This window comes from Silene latifolia, chromosome 2, assembly GCF_048544455.1.
Source record: "Silene latifolia isolate original U9 population chromosome 2, ASM4854445v1, whole genome shotgun sequence".
Classification (NCBI taxonomy): domain Eukaryota; kingdom Viridiplantae; phylum Streptophyta; class Magnoliopsida; order Caryophyllales; family Caryophyllaceae; genus Silene; species Silene latifolia.
In genome coordinates, this window is record NC_133527.1 from 26,961,946 (window position 1) to 26,988,318 (window position 26,373).

A 26,373-nucleotide genomic window follows, 5' to 3' on the forward strand; every position below is an offset into this window, starting at 1 on the left:
ATGGTCTATAGCTAAGAACAAATAAAGATAATAAACTAAAAAGACGGGTTAACAGATAAAGAAGGGGTACTAGGATGATCGGTTCATTATAGCTTTGGCAAACAAACTAAGTCGGTCTGAGTCAACATAGGTGAGGCGGGAAATAAAGAGGTCCTCTCGGTCCACTCTTAACAAATAGCATCTTTCGATCTCGCTATAGGTCCCTAATATCACTAATACTAACTTTCGTTCTGAAAAGTGACTAATGGTCTAAACTATACCTATCTTTTGATCTTAGCACAGTTTAGTCGATTCAATTGATGGTCTAACAACTTTCCCTATCTTTCGATCTAATGGGTCGATCATAAAATAAGTATCTAACTAGTCGCATGCATTCGATTCATTAAATACAAAATTAAATTCAATTAAAACGAAGGGTAACCTCACGAGGTCAGTCGATCGACCGGGTAAGGTGGTCGATCGACCAACACGCGGGTTCAGGCCGTGTATAATCTAATGCCGCCTATGCTACAATTCGCCTACATCCTAGCACAAACTATTTAGCTACTCATGCTAAGGGTAAAAACAATAATAAGACTAATAAAGTAAACAGGGGAATTCATGCTTAAGACAGTAAAACAAATAATTAACATAAACAAAGATAACGGTTGCGGGAATCTACTTAGCAGTTCTAAACTATTGATAAAATAAAGATGAACTAAAATTAGGGCAGAAGAATACCGAATTGCAGAGGAAAGATTAGTTATTAAGAACCGAAAATCCAATGCTCAACAATCCCAAACCCTAACTATCTATCAAGAACCGTATGCGGAAACTTAATGAAAATTACTGAATAAAACTTAGGTAAAGACTTGGATGAAAACTCAATGCTAAACTAGGTATTCTCAGTTACGTTATATAGAAAGTTCACGTAACAATTATTCCAAAACCTAAACTTAACGGGCTTCAAGTTCCTCGGTCTTTTAATTCACGTCTTGAGCAGCGGCCTGGTCGATTGACTGATCATGGTGGTCGATCGACTGGTCCTCAGTGTACAGTAGCTTCTGGAACCCGAACATTGGTCGATCGACTGTTGGTGATGGTCGATCGACTACTTGAGCTGCTACTTGACTTCTTAAAACTCGTGGACTTGTCTTTTGGGCCTTGAATGGCGCACCAAGCTCGTTCCTCGGGTGAATACTTCACGTCAAAATGAAATGCAGGATACTCGGGGACGGATTTAGCTTGATTTTCCCGTTGAATTCTTCACATTTCTGCAATAATGTACAAAACACGGAAGTAGACGGAAATAGGGAGAAATGCAGCATAAACTACACGAACGAGCTCTGAAATGCGTGTAAAATGGGATGTAAAACATCATATAAAAGACACGCATCAAACTTCCCCAAACCAAACCCTTGCTTGTCCCCAAGCAAGAACTAGACTCGATCTAATGACCTAATGGAACGAGTTCAATCTCAGAGCGAAATGCAACCTGTTAAGCCTAAACCAATTTAATGCATAACCAACAATCAATTAGTAATGTGAATCATGCAAACGAATTATACAGTCGTTAAAAATATGCTGAACCGTTAACTATGGAGACTTATCAAATTGGACTCTCGCGGGTCGCTCCAATCACTCAAATAGTACAGGTGAATACATAGGAGATAGAAAGAATTCATTTTGTAGTGACTCTCACCTAACTACGACCTATGAAGACATGCCAGCAATAAAATATGAAAATGATCTCTATGACCGTACATATGCATTCCAACCAAACAGATGACCGATGACACATGCCGAGGTATATATGGGATATGTGAGGTAATGGGTAAGAAGAGGCAAAGATAATTATGGAAAAGTGGAGGTACAGGTGATCAAGCTAGTACCAAAACGGAACCATATAGCAACATTCAACTTCTTGCTCATAATCAAACGAAACGGTGCTATAGCAAGCACAAAACTCATAATCTCCAAAATACTAAATCAATAAACTCCCCATAAAATATAAATGGAACATGGGAGCAAAAATCGCCAAAAGATAAGGATTAAATTATGCGAATTGATTTTTTTTTTCTCGGATCTTCAGTCGATCGACCCAATTGGGCAGTCGATCGACTGCTTTGAACAGTACATAACTCTTTCTTTTTCTTTTCTTTTTTCGAATCATTTTTCTCTTTTTTTTTCTTTTGTTTCTTTCTTCCTTTTTCATCTTCCAACAACATCTCAACAGAGCATATGCCACCAAAAACGAGTAACAATCCCAAAAACTAAACTACTAGCTTGACAAAGGACAGGCTAAATGTAGGATGTAGTAAATGGGACAAAAAGGGATATTTTTGGCAGTGTGGAGTTTATGGGCAAAATGAATAAAGGGAAACCTCTACCACATGTGTCAATTAACAACAAACCGAATGCATACAGGTATTAAGTAGATCAAGTTCATATTTATGCAAAATTAAGGAAACATGTCTCATAAGGAGTACTACTCACATTCCTAAATGAACTGGTTATGAATGTCACCAGTTATAGGCTCTAAATCTCAGAAATATGATGTAGCTTGCCAATTTTCTAAGTCAGGTCTCAAGTCCAGCAAGTAATTCAACGAGAACTCGTAGGTATGCATAAACGATTCTACTAATAACATGTTAATCTAGCAAGGCTCAGGCAAAACAGGTGCAAATGCAAAATCATCATGGAACTACTACCGTTCCGACTCGACCTATATGCTAAAATAAACGTGCATTTTATAGAAATTTTTTGAAATTTTTTCAATTTTTTTTTTGGAATTTTGTATATATAAGAGAAATGAAATAAAACAATGCAAAACAAAATTAAAAGTGAATGCAAGCAAGTGATATGCGACGCAAAACCCTTCCCCAAACCAAATCGCACAATGTCCCCATTGTGCAAAATCATGTAATGAAGAAAAGAGAAATGGGAATTTGCGAGAAAAGAAATAAAATATAATGACATGAAGTAAAGAAATCAGGAACTCACTAGACTTTAAGCGCAGCAAGGGAAACCTCCCCAAACCAGCGTAAGCTAGGAGGTTTCAGTAGCCAGCAGTGCTACTAATAAGTAACTGAAAGACAGAAGATACCACGCATAAGACTGAGAAAACAATTTTTGAAGCGGTAAAATTGTGCACAAATGAGAAAATCAGAAGAAATAAATAATTTGACGGAAAGTAAAGTGGAGTAGAAGACTCCCTTAAGTCCGCATATCAACCAAACACAGCAGGGGAGAGGTCGTGAATAAGCACAGCAGCAGCAGTGGTCGATCGACCACTTAACCTAGTCGATCGACCAGGTAAACATGAACAGTGTCTCCTGGAACCTGCAGATCTGTCGATCGACTACTCGAACCAGTCGATCGACTGAAAACACTGCTGCAACCTCATATTTCTTCGTAATTGCTCAATGATTTAAGCTAACAAGCTCTAAATACCTGCAAGTACACAATAAGACGCGCCCAAAATTGCGCAAAACCCAGAATAAAGTCTAAAGTACTTAAGAATCCTAAACAAGCGAAATAAAATGCGAAGTTTTCGCGCACACAAAAAGCAATAAAAATTGTTTTAACAAAAGCAAATAAAATGAAGTTTATAACGAGCTCGATCAACTAATAGTTGATCAAGAAGGACCACGGTATGGCCCACTTCGTCGGCTTCTGGCTACTAGAGGTAGCCTCAATGGTGCTCATCTTACCAGCTGCACCCTTCTCAGCTTCAACAGTCGGAGAGCTCAACGGATCAACTTCGTCATCTCCCCAATCAAGGGTCTCTTTGGGCTCATTGGAATCCAAGTCGGACTCCTTTGCTTTGACTGGCTCATCATCAACTGTCTCATCAATTCCATAGCTCAGGCAACCAAGACCTCCTCTTTGAATGATAGGCTTTGTCGCAGCTAGAGTGACCTGCAGCTCATCCTTCCCCAAACCAGCTCCTGCAATGCCTAAAACAACAGATTTTTCCTCCTTTCTGCTCCCAATCTGGGGCGGAGGGGTTAGCACAGGAGTAGTAATAGAGACAGGCAATTCAGGAAGCACAAAGTACGATTTCTTTTCAGAAACCGTATTTTAAGTAACAGGCCACATGGGGTCCTTCTTTTTAGCAGGTTGGGCAAAAATGATAGAATGTTTCCCAACTTTGAAGGTCAAAGTTCCAGAGCCTACGTCAATAACTGCACCAGCAGTGTGCAGAAACGGCCTACCTAGGATGATCGGTATATGGGCATCCTCAGGCATGTCAAGGACAACAAAGTCAACAGGGAAGAAAAACTTCCCTATTTGGACGGGTATGTCCTCTAGGACTCCTATAGGCTCGACCGCAGATCGGTCGGCCATCTAAACTGTCATGTCTGTGATAGCAAACCGGGTCAACTTAAGCTTCCTAGCTAAACTCAAGGGCATGACGCTTATACTAGCCCCTAGGTCACATAATGCCTTCTCAATAGAGAAGGTACCTATTTTGCAAGGAACAGAAAAGCTACCCGGATCCTCTAACTTATGGGGCGCAGCAGAGACAGATAAGAGCAAGACTCCTTAGTAAGTGCGACAGTGTGCACTGTTTCAAGTGACCGCTTTTTGGACAAAAGTTGTTTCATAAATTTAGTATAAGCGGGCACTTGGTTTACTAACTCAAGGAAGGGGACTTGTACATTCAGACTACGGATAACTTTTTCAAATTTCTTTGAAAGATACCTGTTCCTTGGTCGGCACTAGCCTCTCCGGGTAAGGGGTTGTAAGAAGTACCTTGGCCCTCTCCTCCAAATCACGCGCGCCAAGCATCCTTGGACTTAGGTGGAAGTCCGTCACCTTCTCTTTGTTGAAGCTAGACCCCTCCTCGGACCGTCTCAAATGAGAACCATTAATCGTCATTGGGTCGAACTTCGGGACCGGATCGACCCATCAAGACTCGGGTCTTGTCCTAAAGTCTTCGGGATCGTGGTACCCCGAAACAAGTGGTCTCAGATTATTTGGCATTAAAGGACGAAATTCCCAAAGATCGCAGCGATCTCGGCCGATCGACCATTGTCCTCGTCGATCGACCGAGATGTACGATTCGAAGCTCTCAGAACCCGTGCTTGATCGATCGACTAGGTATATCGATCGATCGATCGATATACCGGTAGACTACTGTTTCTTTGATTTATTCGTTGAAGCTTTCTTTTGACTTGTTTCCGGCTCATCTTTTTCAACAGCGTCCTCGACCATGGCAGGACCTTCGAGGGTGGACCCGCTCCTTAAAGTGATGGCATTTAGGGTCTCCTTTTGTTCAGGTTGAGTCGGCAATTGTCCCGGAGCTCGAGTGTTACTTTTGCTAGCCAATTGAGCAATTTGTCTTTCTAGTAACTTCATCCCGGCCTCTCTAGCTTGGGACTCCTTCAGCAACAAATTCTTAAGCTCGGAAAATTCAGAGTCTGCGATTGTTCTTTCTTTGCGGCACATGGGGAGGTTTCGATATTGTTCTTTGCTTTTGATGAGGCGGCACATAGGGTTGCTGCTGCGGCAGAGCTTGAGTTGGATTCAGGACATTTTGGCTTCTCCAACTCAAGTTTGGGTGGGTTGGCTCGTAGTAGGTGTTGGTCTGCCTATAGTGTTGAAAGGCAGCACAAGGCTCAAAGGGACTAGGGCAGTTTTTCGAGACATGGCCCTCAGCTCCACACCTTTCACAGACGAAAGGACCGTCTGACACAGCATTTACTTGGTACATCCCACCTTTAGAAGCTCCTCCTAGTTCATACTTGTCAAACCTCGCAGTAAGAGCCTCAAGCGCAGCGACAGAGGAAGATTCAGCAGCTCTCCTCTGGTTCCCTCTGGAATTCCCATACTCGGCCTTGTGGGTAGCTAGATCGTCAATGATCTTCCACCCCTTGGTTGCTCCCGAATTTTCAGCGAATCGTCCATTGGCTGCAGCATCCAAAATGGCCCTCTGATCGTCGTACAACCCATTGTAGAAATGATTGCACAAGCTCCACTTTTCGAACCCATGGTGCGGTATGGTTCGCATCAACTTCTTAAAACGGATCCATGCTTCGTGGAAGTTCTCATCTGGCCCTTGTTTAAAGCCCGTGATTTGAGCTCTAATAGCAATCATCCTTGAAGCATAAAAGTACTTCTTGTAGAATGCCAATGCCAATGAATTCCAATCGGTGATCCCCTGAACGGTTCGGTCCAAATCTCTATACCACTCCCTTACAGCATCACGAAGGGAGAAGATGAACATGGTCTCCTTGATCTGGTTTTGGGTCACACCGGCTGGTGGGGGTATGGAATAGCAGTAGTCAATAAAGGTCTCCATATGCTTAGCTGCATCTTCATTTGCAGCTCCCCCGAACTGGTTCTTCTCAACCATGTTAATGTATGAAGGCTTTGGTTCGAACTTCCTGGCATCTCCTGGTAATTCGAACCCCTTATATAAGTTTTCAGCTGTCCGCTCAGAATGACTAGCTATACTTGCTTCCTCGGCCATGACTGGAATTTCTGGAGAAGTAACTGTCTCGGCTGAAGAAGTGGAAACGGGCGAAGACTGTGGGTCTTCTTCGAACAGATCGTTCTCGTAATAGCTTGACAGAGTACTCAACTCTTCCTCTGTCGGTAGTACCCTTTGTGTTCGTCTCAACTCGCGCAAAGATTTCTCTATCTCAGGGTCAAATGGCACTAGTTCACCACCCTGTGACCTGCGCATAAGAAGAAACTACAAAAAGAATATAAGAAAAGTTTAAGGAACAGAAGTCCCTTAAACTAAGAAAGACTAAAAATAAAAACAACTAAAATTAGGACTATTGCCTCCCCGGCAACGGCGCCAAAATTTGATACCCGTCGTTGTGAGTACCAAAGATAATATTTATAATTCCTATTAAGACTAACCTAGGCTAGTGGTAACAGGGTCGAACCGCAAGGAGGCAGATGTAAATTCTAGTAGATTTATATTCGGTCTAAGGTAACAATTGTGGGGGTTGAGTTGAGATGGTCTATAGCTAAGAACAAATAAAGATAATAAACTAAAAATACGGGTTAACATATAAAGAAGGGGTACTAGGATGATCGGTTCATTATAGCTTCGGCGGCAGCAAACTAAGTCGGTCTGAGTCAACATAGGTGAGGCGGGAAATAAAGAGGTCCTCTCGGTCCACTCTTAACAAATAGCATCTTTCGATCTCGCTATAGGTCCCTAATATCATTAATACTAACTTTCGTTCTGAAAAGTGACTAATGGTCTAAACTATACCTATCTTTTGATCTTAGCACAGTTTAGTCGATTCAATTGATGGTCTAACAACTTTCCCTATCTTTCGATCTAATGGGTCGGTCATAAAATAAGTATCTAACTGGTCGCATGCATTCGATTCTTAAATACAAGATTAAATTCAATTAAAACGAAGGGTAACCTCACGAGGTCAGTCGATCGACCGGGTAAGGTGGTCGATCGACCAACACGCGGGTTCAGGCCGTGTATAATCTAATGCCGCCTATGCTACAATTCGCCTACATCCTAGCACAAACTATTTAGCTACTCATGCTAAGGGTAAAAACAATAATAAGACTAATAAAGTAAACAGGGGAATTCATGCTTAAGACAGTAAAACAAATAATTAACATAAACAAAGATAACGGTTGCGGGAATCTACTTAGCAGTTCTAAACTATTGATAAAATAAAGATGAACTAAAATTAGGGCAGAAGAATACCGAATTGCAGAGGAAAGATTAGTTATTAAGAACCGAAAATCCAATGCTCAACAATCCCAAACCCTAACTATCTATCAAGAACCGTATGCGGAAACTTAATGAAAATTACTGAATAAAACTTAGGTAAAGACTTGGATGAAAACTCAATGCTAAACTAGGTATTCTCAGTTACGTTATATAGAAAGTTCACGTAAAAATTATTCCAAAACCTAAACTTAACGGGCTTCAAGTTCCTCGGTCTTTTAATTCACGTCTGGAGCAGCGGCCTGGTCGATCGACTGATCATGGTGGTCGATCGACTGGTCCTCAGTGTACAGTAGCTTCTGGAACCCGAACATTGGTCGATCGACTGAGGGTGATGGTCGATCGACTACTTGAGCTGCTACTTGACTTCTTAAAACTCGTGGACTTGTCTTTTGGGCCTTGAATGGCGCACCAAGCTCGTTCCTCGGGTGAATACTTCACGTCAAAATGAAATGTAGGATACTCGGGGACGGATTTAGCTTGATTTTCCCGTTGAATTCTTCACATTTCTGCAATAATGTACAAAACACGGAAGTAGACGGAAATAGGGAGAAATGCAGCATAAACTACACGAATGAGCTCTGAAATGCGTGTAAAATGGGATGTAAAACATCATATAAAAGACACGCATCAGTAGGCGAATAGAAGTAATGACCAAATGTTCCTTTTGGATAACCTATAAAGTATGTCTTGACCGATCGCGGGTCCGAGCTTATCCTCGTGTCTCCACATGACATAAGCCTCGCAGCCCCAAACCCGAATAAAGGACAAGTTTATTCGACAGCTTTAGTCGGACTTCGGTTAAGTATAAGAGCAGCTGACAAAAGAGCATAACCCCATAATGAATCAGGCACTACCGTGTGACTCATCATGGATCGAACCATATCCAGTAAGGTTCGATTTCTCCATTCGGACACACCATTTAATTGAGGTGTTCCAGGTGGAGTTAATCGTAGTACGATTCCACAGTCTTTAAGGTGTTGATCAAACTCATTTGAAAGATATTCGCCACCCCGATCTGAACGGAGTGCTTTAACCTTTCTACCCAGTTGGTTCTGAACCCTGTTCTGGTATTCCTTGAATTTCTCAAAGGACTCACTTTTATGCTTCATTAAGTAGACATATCCGTATCTACTCAAATCGTCCGTGAAAGTGATAAAATATCTATCGCCATCTCTAGCGGTAATTGACATAGGTTCACAAACATCAGTATATATGAGTCCTAATAGGTCACTAGCGCGCATTCCAACACCTTTGAAGGAAATTCGAGTCATATTGCCAATGAGACATGATTCACACGTGCCATATGTAGAAAATTCGAATGCGGGAATAGTCCCATTATTGACGAGTTTCTTTACGCGTTTCTCATTTATGTGTCCCATTCGACAATGCCATAGATAGGTTTGATATTTGTCACCAACCTTTAATTTCTTATTATTCATGTGTAATTCTTCCGTGGTTTGATCTAAGATGTAAATTCCATTCATGGAAACTGCTTTGCCATAAATCATTTCATAAAAAGAAAATACAGCTATTATCCTTTATTGAAAATGCAAAACCGTCTTTAGCAAGTACGGAAACTGAAATAATGTTCTTAGATAAACTGGGTACATAGTGTGATTATAAAAATAACTCAAAACCACTAGGGAGTTGGATTACGTATGTTCCCTTCGAGACTGCAGCAACTCGTGCTCCATTCCCGACTCGCAGGTCCACATCACCCTTTTCGAGAGGCATGCTGTTCTTTAGGTCCTGCAAATAATTACACAGATGAGAACCACAACCAGTAGTACCCAAGTTCCCAAACTTGCATGGTTTATCTCAATCATATGAATATAAGATGACATACCAATAGGAACGACGCAGCCTGCTTTTATGTCCTCACGGTACACGGGACAGTTTCTCCTCCAATGTCCAGTCTTGTGACAATGGTGGCACTCAATGTCACCGTCCTTGCTCTTTGTCTTGCCCTGTGAGCCACTAGTCCCACGAGGCCCACTCTTACCGTTTCCTGGCTTCTTGAACTTTGGCTTACCTACAGCTAGGTCGCCATGAGCCTTGCCCTTACCTTTACTTCTATTGGAAATCATGAGAACATCCTGCTTCATGCTCCCACTCAATTTTATATCCTTCTCGGTCTGTACAAGAAGGGAGTATAGCTCATGAGGACTCTTTTTCAAGTCATTCATGTAGTAGTTCGCCCTGAAAAGGGCAAAACCATCATGAAGAGAATGAAGCATTCGGTCAATGATAATGCTCTCACTGATTTTGCAATTAAGTGCCTCCAATTTCTTGACATTCTCAATCATGTTAAGAATGTGTGGGCTAACCGGTTGGCCCTTTTGGAGTTTCGCATACAAGTTTGAGGTTGGAAGGGGGGCGGTCGGAAGGAGGGCATGGAGTAGTGGAGAGTGGAGGGAGTTTCCCTCCGGTTGTCGCGACCATAGGTGATAGGGTGAGTCGGGGGAGGTTGGGTCTCATCGGCCTCCTCCTCAATCTCAAGGAGGTAGGATGCCTCTCCGGGCTTGATTTTGAATTTTGAGGCGTTGGGAATTGGGACGGAATTCTTCTTTTGCACTTGCCAATAATCGACCCCATCAAAAGGATTGGTTTTAATCCACTCTAAATTCTTCGCTAACCAATCTTTGGTGATGTAGGTCTCCCCCCGGATCCACCTCAAGTCGGTCAAGTTCACCGGGTGGTCTAGGCACCTAGCAATTCGGGTGATTATCCCACCCACATGAAGAGGGACTTTTTGCCCCGGTGAATTAGAAAGCTTCGCCAAATAGAGGGCCAAAAGGTGACCCACATTGATTTCATAGGGGGTCGGGGTGGTGAGCACGTAAGACCCCAAAATATCCAATTCAACAACCCAGAAAACCCACGGTTCATGGGTCGCAAAGATAGAACCCCCCACAAATCGATGCCATATGCGAATGGGGGCATTGTAGCACGCAATTTCCGGCCTTTTTACGGCGTTTTGGTCATCCAATCCCGAAATGGCTTTCCACACCCTAGAAAAGTGAACGGTCTCGGGTGGCTTAAATTTTGGGGAATTGGTGAGACCGAAAATTCGGCATAATCTACCAAGGGACAAAGAGTGATCACGGTTCATCAATCGGAAGTGAATTTGTTCCACCATACGGGTTTGTCGGTTCTTGTCTAGAAGGAAACTACTAAGGAATTCCCATGTGAGGCGGGGATAAGTTTCCTCGTGCAAATCATACAAGCCTTTCATTCCGACACCTTTAAACAATTCAAAAGTTTCTCCGTCTAAACCCATACTCCTCATAGCCGGTCTACAAATGAATTTAGTCGGGGTTAAGGGGCGATTTTTTGAACAAGATAAATTTACCTTTTTGCTCTTGTGTGACGAACTCGACATCCGGGAAGTCGGGATCCGGGTTAGTGTCACTCGCCGCCGCCTCGACCAAACGTTGTTGTGCTTGCGCCATTTCTGCCCTTGTCCTCTTGTTTGCCATTCTTGTTGAAGGATTAAAGGATTAAAAGGGAAGGAGGAGGAAAGGAATGAAGGAGGATGAGGTATGAAGGGTGATTGATGGTGATTTGGGTGAGTTGGTGGTAATGGAGGGGAGTAATGAGGGAGAAGAGTGAAGAAGGAAAAGAAAATAATAGGGGAAATGAGGGTTTGCGGGTTGGTTAAATGCGTTAAAGGAGTGTCCCTGCCGGTTGGCGAACCGGCAGCCGGCCTGCCGGCAGGGAATTTGCCCAAAATTTTCAAAAAAATCAAACTTCTTCAGATTAATTTCAACTCGCTGCCGGTGGAGGGCACCGGCTGCCGGCCCACCGGCAGGGGATGGTGCTGTGAGGAGAAAAGAGGAAAAACAAGCTAGAAGATGTTCTCTGACGGCAGCCGGCCCACCGGCAGGGAACACAAGTCCAACACTCAACATCCTTTAAAGAAGGTTTTTGCCAAGAAAGTTGTAGGACGCGTTTCCGACATAGGCAGCCGGCAGCCGGTTCACCGGCAGGGGGCAACTCTATATGAAGAAATGGAAGGAAAAGTCAAGAAGAAGAATTCTCTGCCGGCAGCCGGCCCACCGGCAGGGAAGCACACAGCATTATTTTCTCCAAGTTTTTGAAGAACTCGCTGCCGGCACAGGAGGCCGGCAGCCGGCCCGCCGGCTACGGAATACGCAGCACGCAAATGGGCTTTTTCTCTTTTCCTCCCTTAATCCAATGTAACACTATATATACCCCTCCCCTAATCAATTCAAAACACAACCCTAGATCTGAAAACTTTCCATATTTATTGTAATCTTTCCTTAATCAAGCCTTAATCTTTTCTTAATAATTATTAATTACTTAGTAAAATTAGTTAGTATTAGTAAGAATCAATTGTTTACACTTGGTTTTTGAAGATTGTATTGGGGGATTTTGAAGGTTTTCCTTCTTATTATTCAATTAAGCAATCACCTGTACTTGTGTTGGTATATCTCCTCTCTTATTTACTTGTTAATCATTTGTTTACATTTTGTTTTTGTCTCTTATAATTGCTATAATCATCTCCATGTTTTCTCTTTATGTTATTTGTTCTTGTCCTCTTATTAGCATGATTAACTCCAACATGAGTGAGTAGTTACCCTTCTAGGGTTTAGGGGGAGCCTAAATAGGATTAGTGGGCATGATTAATTGATAAGTTTTGAGTCTTTGGTGTAGGAATTTGTCTTTCTTAGCATTGCATACAAGGTGTTTGACGAATTGTGTGACTGAAAGCTTGTGTCTTTTTGTCTTAATAACTTAATTCCTCCTTTGAATGAAAATTTGTTGGTGGTCTTGTTGCATGTTTTGAAATAGTTGTTGCTCAACAAAAGTTGGTAACCGCCTCTAGGACGAACCCTCACCTTGGACTATGTTATCGACTTGTCGCCCTTAGTTCATTTAGGTGACCCCGAAGACCCTAGTCTCTTAATCAATCGTATTCATCTTCATTCAATCGTTTATTTAGTTTCTCTAGTAGTTAAAATCAAAAACCTTTTCCTTCATATTTGACTAGACTTGACTCTTAGTTAGGCTAAGTGGAAACCCCCGCCGTCTTTGTGTTCGACCCCGATTTACAACTAAATTGGGTTATTATTGTTGGTGGTAAGTGTGTTGACCCCACCGTTGAAAACTTACCCATCAAATGGCGCCGTTGCCGGGGATGGCGTTAGGTTATGCTTAGTTTTATTTAGAGTCTTTGCTTTAGTCTTGTCTCAATTTGTTAGTTTGCTTTAGTAGTTGTGTGTTCTTTGTAGAGTGTGTGATTTCTTGCCTACCCCTAGTGTGTAAAAACACTAGGAGACTCACACTTTGTCAAGTGTATGCCTAGAAGGAACCACCAAGCTCTTCTCTTCAACTCCGACCCCGAAAGGCTTTTTAGAACCTTGAGGAAAAGGACCCTTGAGAGAGTAAGGAACAATTCCCCTCAAGCAAACTTGGACCAACCCAATTCACACATCCCACAAGATTTTGATACAACAACCACAATTCAACCAAATATCACAATTGAGACTTTAATAGAAAACCCTTTTCATAACTTACCTATTCCAAATAGCCCACCTCAATCACCACCACATCACATGCAAAATCCTCCTCCACCACAAATGGCTCTTAGAGATCATAACCGGCCCAACCATAATGATTCATGTAATCCCATCAATTTTGGCACCTTAGCCCCAAACAACTTTGAAATGCATCCCGCCCAAGTCGGGTTAGTTGAGAAGGACTTGTTTGGGGGACATATTGAAGAGGATGCCTCCGGAAGTTTAAAAGGAAATGCATCAATTTTGGCACCTCTGGAAGTTTAAAAGGAAAGTTTCAATGATGAAGAAGAATGGGGTGTCCGAAGACACTTTGAGAATGATGTTGTTTCCGTTTTCTTTAACGGGCAAGGCGGACCGATGGTTGAACATTCACCCATCGGATACTTTCACGACGTGGGATGACTTGGATAAAGCATTCATGGCCAAATACTACCCTTCATCAAAGACCGCCATGCTCCGTAATGAGATTCACACATTTCAACAAGAAGACGGGGAATCTTTCGGTGAAGCTTGTGACCGATACCAAGACTTGATTGCAAGTTGTCCCCATCATGGAATACCGGAATGGTATATTACTCAAACATTCTTTCAAACTTTGCTACCAAGGACTAAGGAAATGGTAAATGCCTCCGCGGGGGGAGGATTTGATCATTTGAGTGATGAGGAAGGTATGACATTGATCAAGAAGCAGATGGTGGATTTGGAAGCAAATTATGGGTTTAGAGGAAACATGCTAAGAAGGAATGGGAAGTTTCCTAAGGAAAACTCCTCCAACTCCGAGATAAATGCCAAGCTCGATTTGCTCACAAAGCAATTTGAGAAGTTTCAAAGAAATCAAGTAAACCAAGCCGCGACCTCACATTGGGCACTCATGGAGGAAGTGGTTCAAGGTTCAAGTTGTGAGCTTTGTGTAGGGAGTGGTCATACATATGACTTGGTGCCAACAATTACAATGGTGCCTATGAAGAGAATGCTCAAGAGGTTAACGCTTTTCAAAGTTTTAACAACAATCCTAGACCACCAAGGCCACCCTACAACAACCCAAACGTCTACAATCCAAATACCAATTTCTACCACCCCGGTTTAAAGAACCACCCCAACTTTAGTTACAAAAGCACCAATGTTCAAAACCCCCAACATCTCCAATCACAAGCCCAAAAAAATCCACCCGGTTTTGCTCAACCAAGGGGAATTTTCCCCAACCCAAGAAACAATCCCGGAAATCAAAACCAATGGTCAAGCAACAATCAAACCCAAAACTATGGCAACCAACAACAAGGATACCAAGATTTTGGTGGAAACCAAAGCAACCAAGGGTTTTACCAAGGGAATCAAGTAAATCAAGCAAATCAAGGATTTGGGCAAGGGTATGCTCAAGGGTCTCAAGAACAAGGTCAAGGATCAAACTTCAACAACAATGGTCCTAGAGCTAACTTCCAAGGGGGACAAAGCAACAATAACCAAGTTTCCAACAATCGGTATGACTATGGGTTCCCTTTACCCATAGCCAACCAACCTTACCAAGAACCCCAAGGAGAGCTCCCTCAAAATGAGCTCTTGAAGATGATAAAGGGCATGCAACTCCAACATAGTCAAGAGATGGCTAACTTTGCCAAGACAACCCAACAAGAACAAGCAAACTTGAGGGCTACCTTCCTTAAAGACATGAGGGAAATAGAGTCAAGGATGGCCTCTCATGCTATGGCTAACCCTCAAAGGCCGCCTGATGGTCTATTGGCTCAAGGACAAAGCTCCAAGGATGCCTCAAATAGCCACCATGCTCATGCGGTGGTGTTGAGGAGCGGTGTAGAGCTTGAGGACCCTTACAAAGAACTTGAGTTGGAAGTTGATGAAGATCCCAAGGGGAATGGGTTGGAAATGGATGGTGAAGATGAAAGCTCACCCATTGAAGCGTCGGGTAAGGCTAGTGAAGACAAGAAAGGAAAGAAGGCTTGTGAAGATTTGTCTAGAAGAGGGATTCAAGTGGACAAGGATGTTGATGGATATGTGTAATACCTCCCTTATGAGGAAGAAGCTATTGAAGAAGTACCTTTGCCACATTCTAAAAAGGTAACAAAGAGTTCGGCTCATCCAAAGGTATCTTCCAATTCTCAACTTGTCTCTAAAATTCCTTACCCCTCTAGAGCCATTAAGAGTAGGGAAAACCTCAAGTATGCCAAATTTTGTGATATGCTTGAGAAACTTGAGGTTACCCTACCCTTTACGGAAGTGATTATGAACATGCCGACCTACTCAAAATTTTTGAAAGACATCTTGACCAAGAAAAGAGTCTTGGGTGACCAAGAAATAGTGGCTATGGAAGAAGCATGTAGTGCTCATATCCTTAACAAATTGCCTACTAAACTTGGTGACCCGGGGAGCTTTTCCATCCCATGTGTGGTTGGCGGTGTTCCTATATCAAGAGCTCTTTGTGACTTGGGAGCAAGTGTTAGTGTTATTCCTTTGAAAGTTGCAAAAAGGATTGGCATTCAAAACTTGGCTCCCACTGCCATGACTCTCCAATTGGCGGATAGGACCGTCAAGCGCCCTATGAGGGTGCTTGAGGACGTGCCCGTCAAGGTCGGAAAGTTTTTAATTCCCGCCGATTTCGTTGTCCTTGATATTCCGGAGGATAGCCATACTCCCATCATCCTAGGTAGGCCATTTTTGGCTACCGGAGGAGTACTCATTGATGTGAAGAATGGGCGGCTAACCTTCCAAATTGAGGGCAACGAAATCGAATTTAACCTACCAAATATGATGAAAGGACAAGGGATGGAAAGATTGAGCACTATTGAGTTGGTAGATGAGGTTGTACATGAGGTAGCCCGAGAAGAAGAGGAGATGGAAGAAGTTTTTCAAATCTCCTTGCATGATGAGACCATGAAGGAGGACCATGAAGTTGATGAGGAACTATTGAAGAAAGTGGAGGGATTTCTCCCTCCAAATGTACAGCTCAAATCCCTTCCTCCCTTCCTCAAGTATTCTTTTCTTGATGAGAGGGAGGCTTTCCCGGTGATTATCAATTCTAACCTAAGTGAGCCCCAAGAAAAGAGGCTTTTGCAAATCTTGAAAAATCATAGAGGGGCACTTGGGTATAGCATTGACGACATCAAGGGCTTAAGTCCGAGTTTGTGCATGCATAGAATAGTTTTGGAAGAGGGGAGTAAACCCAAGGTTGACGGTCTTAGGCGGATTAACCCAAAGATGGCCGAAGTGGTAAAAAGTGAAGTGTTGAAACTTCTAGAGGCCGGTATTATATACCAAATAACCGATAGTAAATGGGTTAGTCCGGTACACGTTGTACCAAAGAAAGGGAGGGTGCAAATGGTTGAACAAGAGGATGGCACAACCCTACCTTCTAGACCCGTGACCGGGTGGCGAATATGTATTGACTATCACAAGCTCAATGCCGCCACCCTAAAAGACCACTTCCCGATTCCCTTCATTGACCAAATGCTAGAAAGGCTCGTGGGCCATGCATACTATTGCTTCGGTTATTCCGGGTTTTTCCAAGTTCCCATCCACCCGGATGACCAAGAGAAGACGACCTTCACTTGCCCAATAGGAGTTTATGCCTACTGTAGGATGCCATTCAGGCTTTGTAATGCGCCCGACACCTTTCAAAGGTGCATGATGGCAATCTTTTCTGATTTTCTAGAAAAAAGCATGGAAGTTTTCATGGACGACTTTAGTGTCCATGGAGACTCATTTGATCATGGTCTTGAGAATTTGACCAATGTTTTGAAGAGATGTGAGGAGCACAACCTCGTCCTTAATTGGGAAAAATGCCATTTTATGGTAGAGGAGGGGGTTGTACTCGGTCACATTGTCTCTAGTAAGGGTATTGAGGTTGATGGTGCTAAGGTTGCCGTCATAGAGAACTTGTCACCTCCTTCCAATGTTAAGGGAGTGAGAAGTTTTCTAGGCCACGCCGGATTCTATAGGCGTTTCATCAAAGATTTTTCAAAAATAGCAAAACCATTAACCTCATTACTCCTCAAGGATGCCCCGTTTGTGTTTGATGAATTTTGTCTTGAGGCTTTTCATAGGTTGAAGAACGCATTGGTGACGGCTCCCATAATCCGGGCACCGGATTGGAGCCTTCCTTTCGAGATAATGTGTGATGCTTCGGACTTCGCGGTTGGAGCGGTGCTTGGGCAAGTGGTGGATAGAAAGCATCATGTGATCTACTACACAAGCAAGACCCTTGACCCAACACAATGTGGCTACGCTACAACCGAAAAGGAGATGTTAGCTATTGTTCATGCCGTTGAAAAATTTCGGCAATACCTTGTTGGGTCTAAGGTGGTGGTTTACTCCGATCACACCGCCTTGAGACAATTGATGGTTAAGAAAGATGCAAAGCCCCGACTCTTGAGATGGGTCCTACTCCTCCAAGAATTTGATTTAGAGATTAAGGATAAGGCCGGATCGGAAAATGTTGTAGCCGATCACCTATCAAGATTGACCGTTGAAGATCATTGGATACAAGACAAGAGTGGACCCATCAATGAATGGTTACGGGATGATGGGCTCATGGAAGTTGGCATCAAAGCTCCTTGGTTTGCGGATCTTGCAAACTACATTGTGAGTGGTTTCTTGCCGGATGAAATGGAACAAAGAGAAAGGCGGAAGTTGAGGAATGATGCTAAAAGATACTTTTGGAATGACCCACATTTGTTCCACAAGTGTGGGGATGGAATGTTCCGGAGATGTGTTTCAAGAGAGGAGGGCTTGGAGATTGTCGACCGAGTTCAAAAATCGAGCTTGGCATTTGTCTCGGAGTTGGAGGAGTTTTCCTTAGGAAACTTCCCATTCCTTCTTAGCATGTTTCCTCTAGACCCATAATTTGCTTCCGAATCCACCATCTTCTTGATCAATGTCATACCTTCCTCATCACTCAAATGATCAAATCCTCCCCCCGTGGAGGCATTTACCATTTCCTTAGTCCTTGGTAGCAAAGTTTGAAAGAATGTTTGAGTAATATACCATTCCGGTATTCCATGATGGGGACAACTTGCAATCAAGTCTTGGTATCGGTCCCAAGCTTCACCTAAAGATTCCCCGTCTTCTTGTTGAAATGTGTGAATCTCGTTACGAGCATGGCGGTCTTTGATGAAGGGTAGTATTTGGCCATGAATGCTTTAGCCAAGTCATCCCACGTCGTGAAAGTATCCGGTGGGTTAATGTTCAACCATCGGTCCGCCTTGCCCGTTAAAGAAAACGGAAACAACATCATTCTCAAAGTGTCTTCGGACACCCCATTCTTCTTCATCATTGAAACTTTCCTTTTAAACTTCCAGAGGTGAGCATGGGCATCCTCTTCAATATGTGCCCCAAACAAGTCCTTCTCAACTAACCCGACTTGGGCGGGATGCATTTCAAAGTTGTTTGGGGCCAAGGTGCCAAAATTGATGGGATTACATGAATCATTATGGTTGGGCCGGTTATGATCTATAAGAGCCATTTGTGGTGGAGGAGGATTTTGCATGTGATGTGGTGGTGATTGAGGTGGGCTATTTGGAATAGGTAAGTTATGAAAAGGGTTTTCTATTAAAGTCTCAATTGTGATATTTGGTTGAATTGTGGTTGTGGTATCAAAATCTTGTGGGATGTGTGAATTGGGTTGGTCCAAGTTTGCTTGAGGGGACTTGTTCCTTACTCTCTTAAGGGTCCTTTTCCTCAAGGTTCGAAAAAGCTTTTCGGGGTCGGAGTTGAAGAGAAGAGCTTGGTGGTTCCTTCTAGGCATACACTTGAAAAATTGTGAGTCTCCTAGTGTTTTTACACACTAGGGGTAGGCAAGAAATCACACACTCTACAAAGAACACACAACTACTAAAGCAAACTAATAAATTGAGACAAGACTAAAGCAAAGACTCTAAATAAAACTAAGCATAACCTAACGCCATCCCCGGCAACGGTGCCATTTGATGGGTAAGTTTTCAACGGTGGGGTCAACACACTTACCACCAACATTAATAACCCAATTTAGTTGTAAATCGGGGTCGAACACGAAGACGGCGGGGGTTTCCACTTAGCCTAACTAATAGTCAAGTCTAGTCAAAAATGAAGGAAAAGGGTTTTGATTTTAACTACTAGAGCAACTAAATAAACGATTGAATGAAGATGAATACAATTGATTAAGAGACTAGGGTCTTCGGGGTCACCTAAATGAACTAAGGGCGACAAGTCGATAAAATAGTCTAAGGTGAGGGTTCGTCCTAGAGGCGGTTACCAACTTTCGTTGAGCAACAACTACTTCAAAACATGCAACAAGACCACCAACAAATTTTCATTCAAAGGAGGAATTAAGTTATTAAGACAAAAAGACACAAGCTTTAACTCACACAATTCGCCAAACACCTTGTATGCAATGCTAAGAAAGACAAATTCCTACACCAAAGACTCAAAACTTATCAACTAATCATGCCCACTAATCCTATTTAGGCTCCCCCTAAACCCTAGAAGGGTAACTACTCACTCATGTTGGAGTTAATCATGCTAATAAGAGGAGAAGAACAAATAACATAAAGAGAAAACATGGAGATGATTATAGCAATTATAAGAGACAAAAACAAAATGTAAACAAATGATTAACAAGTAAATAAGAGAGGAGATATACCAACACAAGTAAAGGTGATTGCTTGATTGAATAATAAGAAAGAAAACCTTCAAAATCCCCCAATACAATCTTCAAAAACCAAGTGTAAACAATTGATTCTTACTAATACTAACTAATTTTACTAAGTAATTAATAATTATTAAGGGAAGATTAAGGCTTGATTAAGGAAAGATTACAATAAATATGGAAAGTTTTCAGATCTAGGGTTGTGTTTTCAATTGATTAGGAGAGGGGTATATATAGTGTTACATTGGATTAAGGGAGGAAAACAGAAAAAGCCCATTTGCGTGCTGCGTATTCCTGTGTCGGCGGGCCGGCTGCTGGCCTCCTGTGCTGGCAGCGAGTTCTTCAAAAACTTGAAGAAAATAATGCTGTGTGCTTCCCTGCCGGTGGGCCGGCTGCCGGCAGAGAATTCTTCTTCTTGACTTTTCCTTCCATTTCTTCATATAGGGTTGCCCCCTGCCGGTTGACCGGCTGTCGGCTGCCTATGTCGGAAGCGCGTCCTACAACTTTCTTGGCCAAAAACTTCTTTAAAGGATGTTGAGTGTTGGACTTGTGTTCCCTGCCGGTGGGCCGGCTGCCGGCCTGCCGGCAGAGAACATCTTCTAGCTTGTTTTTCCTCTTTTCTCCTCACAACACCATCCCCTGCCGGTGGGCCGGCTGCCGGCCTGCCGGCAGAGGATTGTCCTCAGCTCCTCATCTCCCTTTTCTTCATGTAAAGGCATTGGGATGCCTTTCTTGCCCCAATTCCTCTATACTCGACTCGGTTCCTGCAAACGGATACACAAAATCACAAGTACGGGGATTGGGCACAAAATGCAAGGAAAGGCACACTAAACCGACTCGATATGAGTCGGAATGCGTAAAAGAAAGAGGGAAATTCGGCACAAATAAATCCTATATCAGTCCTTCTTTTTGCGCTCACCGCATTCACTTGGAGGATGACGGTGCATCTTCCATTGAGCCTCAACGCCGCCTTATCCCTGCAATGAAAGAAGTGGTAAGGAAGGAGGTGTTGAAGCTCTATGATGCAAGTATCATTTACCCCATCTCCGATAGTGCATGTTGTTCCAAAGAAGGGCGGGGTCACGGTAGTCACCAATGACAAGAGTAAGCTTATCCCAACAAGAATCGCAACCGGGCGGAGAATGTGTATTGACTATAGACGCCTTAACAAGGCAACTAGGAAAGGCCATTTCCCCCTTCCTTTCCCTGACCAAATGTTGTAAAGACTTGCCCAACACTCTCATTTTTTCTACCTAGATGGGTTTTTGGGGTTTTTCCAAATCCCGATTCACCCTAATGATCAAGAAAAGACCACTTTCACTTGCCCGTTTGGCACCTTTGCTTATAGACGCATGCCCTTGGGCTATGCAATGCGCCGGCCACATTTCAAAGATGTATGCTAGCTATATTATCCGAATATGTTGTGGATATAATGGAGGTGTTTATGGACGATTTTTCCGTTGTAGGCACCTCATTTGATGGATGTCTAGCTAATTTGAGTAAGGTCTTGAAAAGGTGTCAAGAAACCGGTCTAGTCTTGAATTGGGAGAAATGTCACTTTATGGTGACATCCGGGGTTGTTTTGAGTCATGTTGTGTCAAGTAAAGGCTTAGAAGTGGATCAAACCAATATTGAAGTGATTAAAACTTTACCCCCTCCCACAAATGTCAAGGAGTTAGAAGTTTTCTTGGGCATGCTGGCTTTTACCGGAGATTTATCAAGGATTTTTCTTTGATTGCCCGACCCTTATCATTGTTACTTGGCAAAGATGTGCCCTTTGAGTTTACTAATGAATGTTTGAATACTTTTAATAGGTTAAAAGAAGCTCTCATCACCACTCCAATTATGCAACCTCCCACTTGGGGAGAACCTTTTGAGTTGATGTGGGATGCTAGTGATGTAGCGGTCGGAGCGGTGCTTGGAGAACGAAGGAATGGCAAGCTTCATGCCATATAATATGCAAGCAAAACCTTGGATGAAGCTCAAGCAAACTACACAACCACCGAAAAGGAGCTTTTGGTGGTTATCTATGCTATGAACAAGTTCCGTTCTTACTTGGTAGGCTCTAAAGTAATAGTACATACCGATCATACGGCATTGAGGCACTTGCTAATCAAGAAGGAATCAAAACCACGCTTGATCCAGTGGATACTTTTGCTTTAAGAGTTTGATATTGAAATTAGAGACAAGAAAGGTGTGGAAAATGTAGTAGTCGGCCATCTCTCTCGACTATTCCATGAAAATGTAAAGGATGGGCTACCAATTGATGACTCCTTGTCGGATGATCAATTGTTCGCTCTCGCTCTAATGGATGTCCCTTGGTACGCGGATTATGTCAACTACTTGGTATCCGGGGTCATCCCACAAGACTATGACTCCCATAAGAGAAAGAAATTCTTTCATGATCTAAAGCAATATTTTTGGGAGGAACCGTGCCTTTACAAATCTTGTGCGGATGGGATAATTAGAAGGTGCATTCCAAGTGAAGAGGTGAAGCCGATAATCTCTCATTGCCATGACATGCCAAGTGGAGGGCATGGAAGTTCAAGAAAGACCGCCGCAAGGGTGCTCCAATGCGGTTTCAATTGGCCTACCCTATTTCATGATGTGGAAAGCTATGTCAAGGGATGTGACAAGGGCCAACGAAGCGGTAATATCTCAAGGAGGCATGAGATGCCAATGAACTACATCCTAGAGGTTGAATTGTTTGATGTATGGGGGATCGATTGCCAAGGCCCCTATCCTTCCTTCTATGGGTACGAGTACATACTAGGGGCGGTAGACTATGTGAGTAAGTGGGTAGAGGCAATTCCTACCAAGACATGTGATGCCAAATCGGTTGGCAAGTTCTTGAAGAATACGATTTTCCCAAGATTTGGAGTGCCAAGGGTGCTCATTAGTGATAGAGGTTTGCACTTTCATGAGAAGACCTTTGAAGCCTTGCTCAAGAAACATGGGGTTTAACATATAAGAAGTCTTGCTTATCACCCCCAAGCAAATGGGCAATCAAGCCTAGATTTCCAACCGGGAGATTAAGTCAATTCTCGAGAAAACCGTGGCAAGATCACGCAAGGATTGGTCAATGAAGCTAGATGATGCTCTATGGGCGTACCGTACCGCCTACAAAACTCCTATTGGCACTTTGCCTTTTAGTTTGGTTTACGGTAAGCCTTGTCATCTCCCCGTTGAATTGGAGCACCGCGCCTTTTAGGCGGTAAAATTATTGAATTATGATTTGAAGAAAGCGGGAGAGAAAAGGCTTCTTGACATGAATGAGTTGGAGGAATTTCGCCTAAATGCATATGAGAGTTCAAGGATATACAAGGAGAAGACGAAGAAGTTCCATGACAAGGCTATCTTAAGGAGGGAATTCAAGGTGGGAGACTTGGTTCTCCTCTTTAACTCAAGGTTTAAGCTATTTTCGGGGAAGCTAAAGTCAAAATGGTCGGGACCTTTCACCGTGGTCCGAGTTTTTCCCTATGGGTCGATTGAAGTATCCGAGTGAGACCAATCTTTCAAAGTAAATGGACAACGGCTAAAGCACTATATTGCCGGCCCTCCCATCTCGAAGGATATAAGCTTAATTGATACATATCTTGTCCAATCTTGATTGTCATTCACTTTTTGGTGCATTGTCCGTGTACATGGGTAATTTGTGACTTAGTCAAGCCTACGACGTTAAACAAGGGCGCTTCATGGGAGGCAACCCATGGGTCACACTTTAGTGTAATTATTTCTTAGCCTAACCGATGGGGAATCGAAACGATTTGGTGAGAAACTAAGCTTGGCATTTGATTTTAGAAAGGAGGATGTTATGTGGTGGCATAACAAAGATTTTTAGGAAGGCCTGATGGAGAGAAGGGTGACCGGCGGCCGGTTGGCATACTGGCGCCGAGGCATATAAATTTTGGGGAGATAAAAATTCCAATTTCTAGTTGAAGGATGGCTGAGAGCCAGAAGACCGGCGGCCGGTTGGCATACTGGCGCCGAGACATTTGTTTTTGGGCTCTTAAAAATCGATTTTTGGAAAATGGTTGGATGACCATAAGCCGGGTGACCGGCCACCGGTACCCAACCGGCTCAGCGTCTTAATTCGCGGCTCTATATATTCCCTCAACCTCCCAAATTCACACCACTCTCTAAAAAACACACACACTCTCTCTCTCTCTACAATCCCACAACCTAAAATCCTCTCTAATTCCCCAATAAACCCACCCACCAACACTCAACTTTCCCAACCAACTTGAAGATGGCTTCTAAGAGAACAAGAGCGGACACGGTTAGGGCCACTATGGACTCGGTTCAATTTGGAATGGCTCAAGTGACGGATTCCTCACCGGATCCCGACTTCCTTAATCTTGTGTTCGCATCCGGGGCTCAAAAATGTAAGTTTCTTTTGTTCAAAAATCGTCCTATTCATGCTACTAAGTTCATTTGTAGTCAAACAATGAAAGATTTAGAGATCGATTCTGATGCTAAGAAACTATTTAGGGGGGTTGGAATGAGATTCTTGTACACCCTTAAGCGATTGACCTACCCTTGCCTTACTTGGGAATTCTTGAGCTCACTCCAAGTGGATAAAAGGAGAAGTATCGGTGAAATTATTGAGATTAGGTTCCGCCTAATGAACCGTGACCATACTATGACCTTGAAAAGGTTTGGAAAAGCTTTTGGCTTGAATTACATGGACACCTATAGAGCACCCGCTGATTTCCATCATTCTCGGGTTTGGGAAGCTATATCGGGTAAGCCCGAACCCACACAAGGGAAAATGAATGCCAACTCTATCCATTTTCCAGCTATTAGGGTTTGGCATCGATTCATGGGGTGGACTATTTTCTCTAAGAGTGAACCGTGGACCGTTAGAACCGATGAACTAAACATCCTTGGCTCTTATCTTTTCCAAAAGCCTAAGCCATTTCAAATGAACATAGCCCACCATTTTGTGCTTCACCTTAGGAAATTGGCGAATTTCCCGGATCAAAATGTGGGAATTTTTGTGGGTGGGATGATCACACAATTGGCCAAGGACATAGGCGGGTTTGATGAGTCTTTGTACAATCCGGTTCAAGAGCCTAATGCCTTATAAAAGTTCTACGTAGGGCTGTAAATGAACTGAGCCTGCTCAACAAGCCCTCGGGATCGGCTCGGTCAAAGCTCGGCTCGAGATCGGTCAAACTGAGCTCGAGCTCGGGCTCGAACTAAGCTGAGCCTAAACCGAGCCGAGCTCGATCACACTAAGGCTAGGCTCGGGAGCTCGTTATTTTTAAAATTACTTAATGTTTTTCAATATATTTACTTAAATTGTATCAATTTTAAAATAAATAAATTAAAATATTAGTTTATAAGATAAAATTACATAATAATTGTTATTATAAGCTAACAAAAAGATAATATTCTCGTTTGAATTTGAATTTTTAAATCAAAAATTACATTATAATAAAAATAATGCTCGAAAAAATAGTATGCAAACAAAACTCGGGCTCGGGTCCGAGCTCGTAAAATATTATATGAGCCGATCCCGAGCCTTGATTTCAAGAGCTCGGGTTCGGGCTCAAACTCGATTTTTACAATATGAGCCGAGCTCGATCATAGGTAAGCTCGAGCTCGGCTCGGCTCGGTTACACCCCTAGTTCTACTTGACCCACTCCTTAGAATGGTTTAAGGTTGACCCGGCCAATAATCGTGAGTATTGGCAAATCGATGACAAGGATTCAATTGTCCTACCAAACACTAAAGCAACAACAATCAAGCAAGATCAATCGAGTTACCTCCTTTCGGTACATGAGCGTGATCACACCGAGGGTACCCGACAAACACTTTCTCGGCGAGAACGCCACGGCCGGACCTCGAAATCCCACCCATCCACTTTTACCACCTTATCACAACAATTTGAAACTCACCCTATGCCTTCAACGTCTCAACAACCGAACTACCAATACCCTCCCCTCGACCCGACTTTAGTAGGGTACTTTGACAACTTAAACTTGGGATTGGGTGAATTGAAGAGTGAAATGAACACTCGGTTTGACGTGGTGAAACAAAGGCTAGATCATATCTACTATAACCAAGGAGTAGGGAACTTCCCAATTTATGATGACTATGCCCGCCGCGGGTTTGTCATTAGGGATGGGCCGTACCCGGATTTCTTCACGTGGCCTACCCAAGGATACACCGCGCCGACTATTCGTGGAGGGTTCCATATGCAATCGGATTACTTTAGTAACCCGGCCTTCCCTACTCCCGTGGTTCATCAAGAGAGTGGTGCGTGGTATAGTGGAGTGGCTCCTACATTCGATGGTGATGCGGGGGCATCGGGGTCCGGAGGAGGGTGGAATATGAGTACCGATGATGATGTTATCCTTGATGAGGGAAATGCCGATTTTAATGTGGAAGATGATATTGATTTTGATAGTTGAGTTGGTGAAGTGGAGAGGGTACTTTCAAATGTGAGCTCTTGGCAATGGTGGCTTCCTATGCATCTCGTTCCTTGACCC

General features: G+C 43.1%; 2 non-coding genes across 2 annotated transcripts; one reads left to right on the forward strand and one right to left on the reverse strand.

Moving 5' to 3' along the window:
- Nucleotides 1-13,696: 13,696 nt before the first annotated feature.
- LOC141644825 (small nucleolar RNA R71) lies at nucleotides 13,697-13,803 on the reverse strand. Its single transcript, XR_012544430.1, has one exon. It is a non-coding gene; the product is annotated as a small nucleolar RNA R71 (small nucleolar RNA).
- A 4,443-nt stretch (nucleotides 13,804-18,246) lies between these two features.
- Nucleotides 18,247-18,352, forward strand: LOC141645115 (small nucleolar RNA R71). Its single transcript, XR_012544705.1, has one exon. It is a non-coding gene; the product is annotated as a small nucleolar RNA R71 (small nucleolar RNA).
- The last annotated feature ends 8,021 nt before the right edge of the window (nucleotides 18,353-26,373 follow it).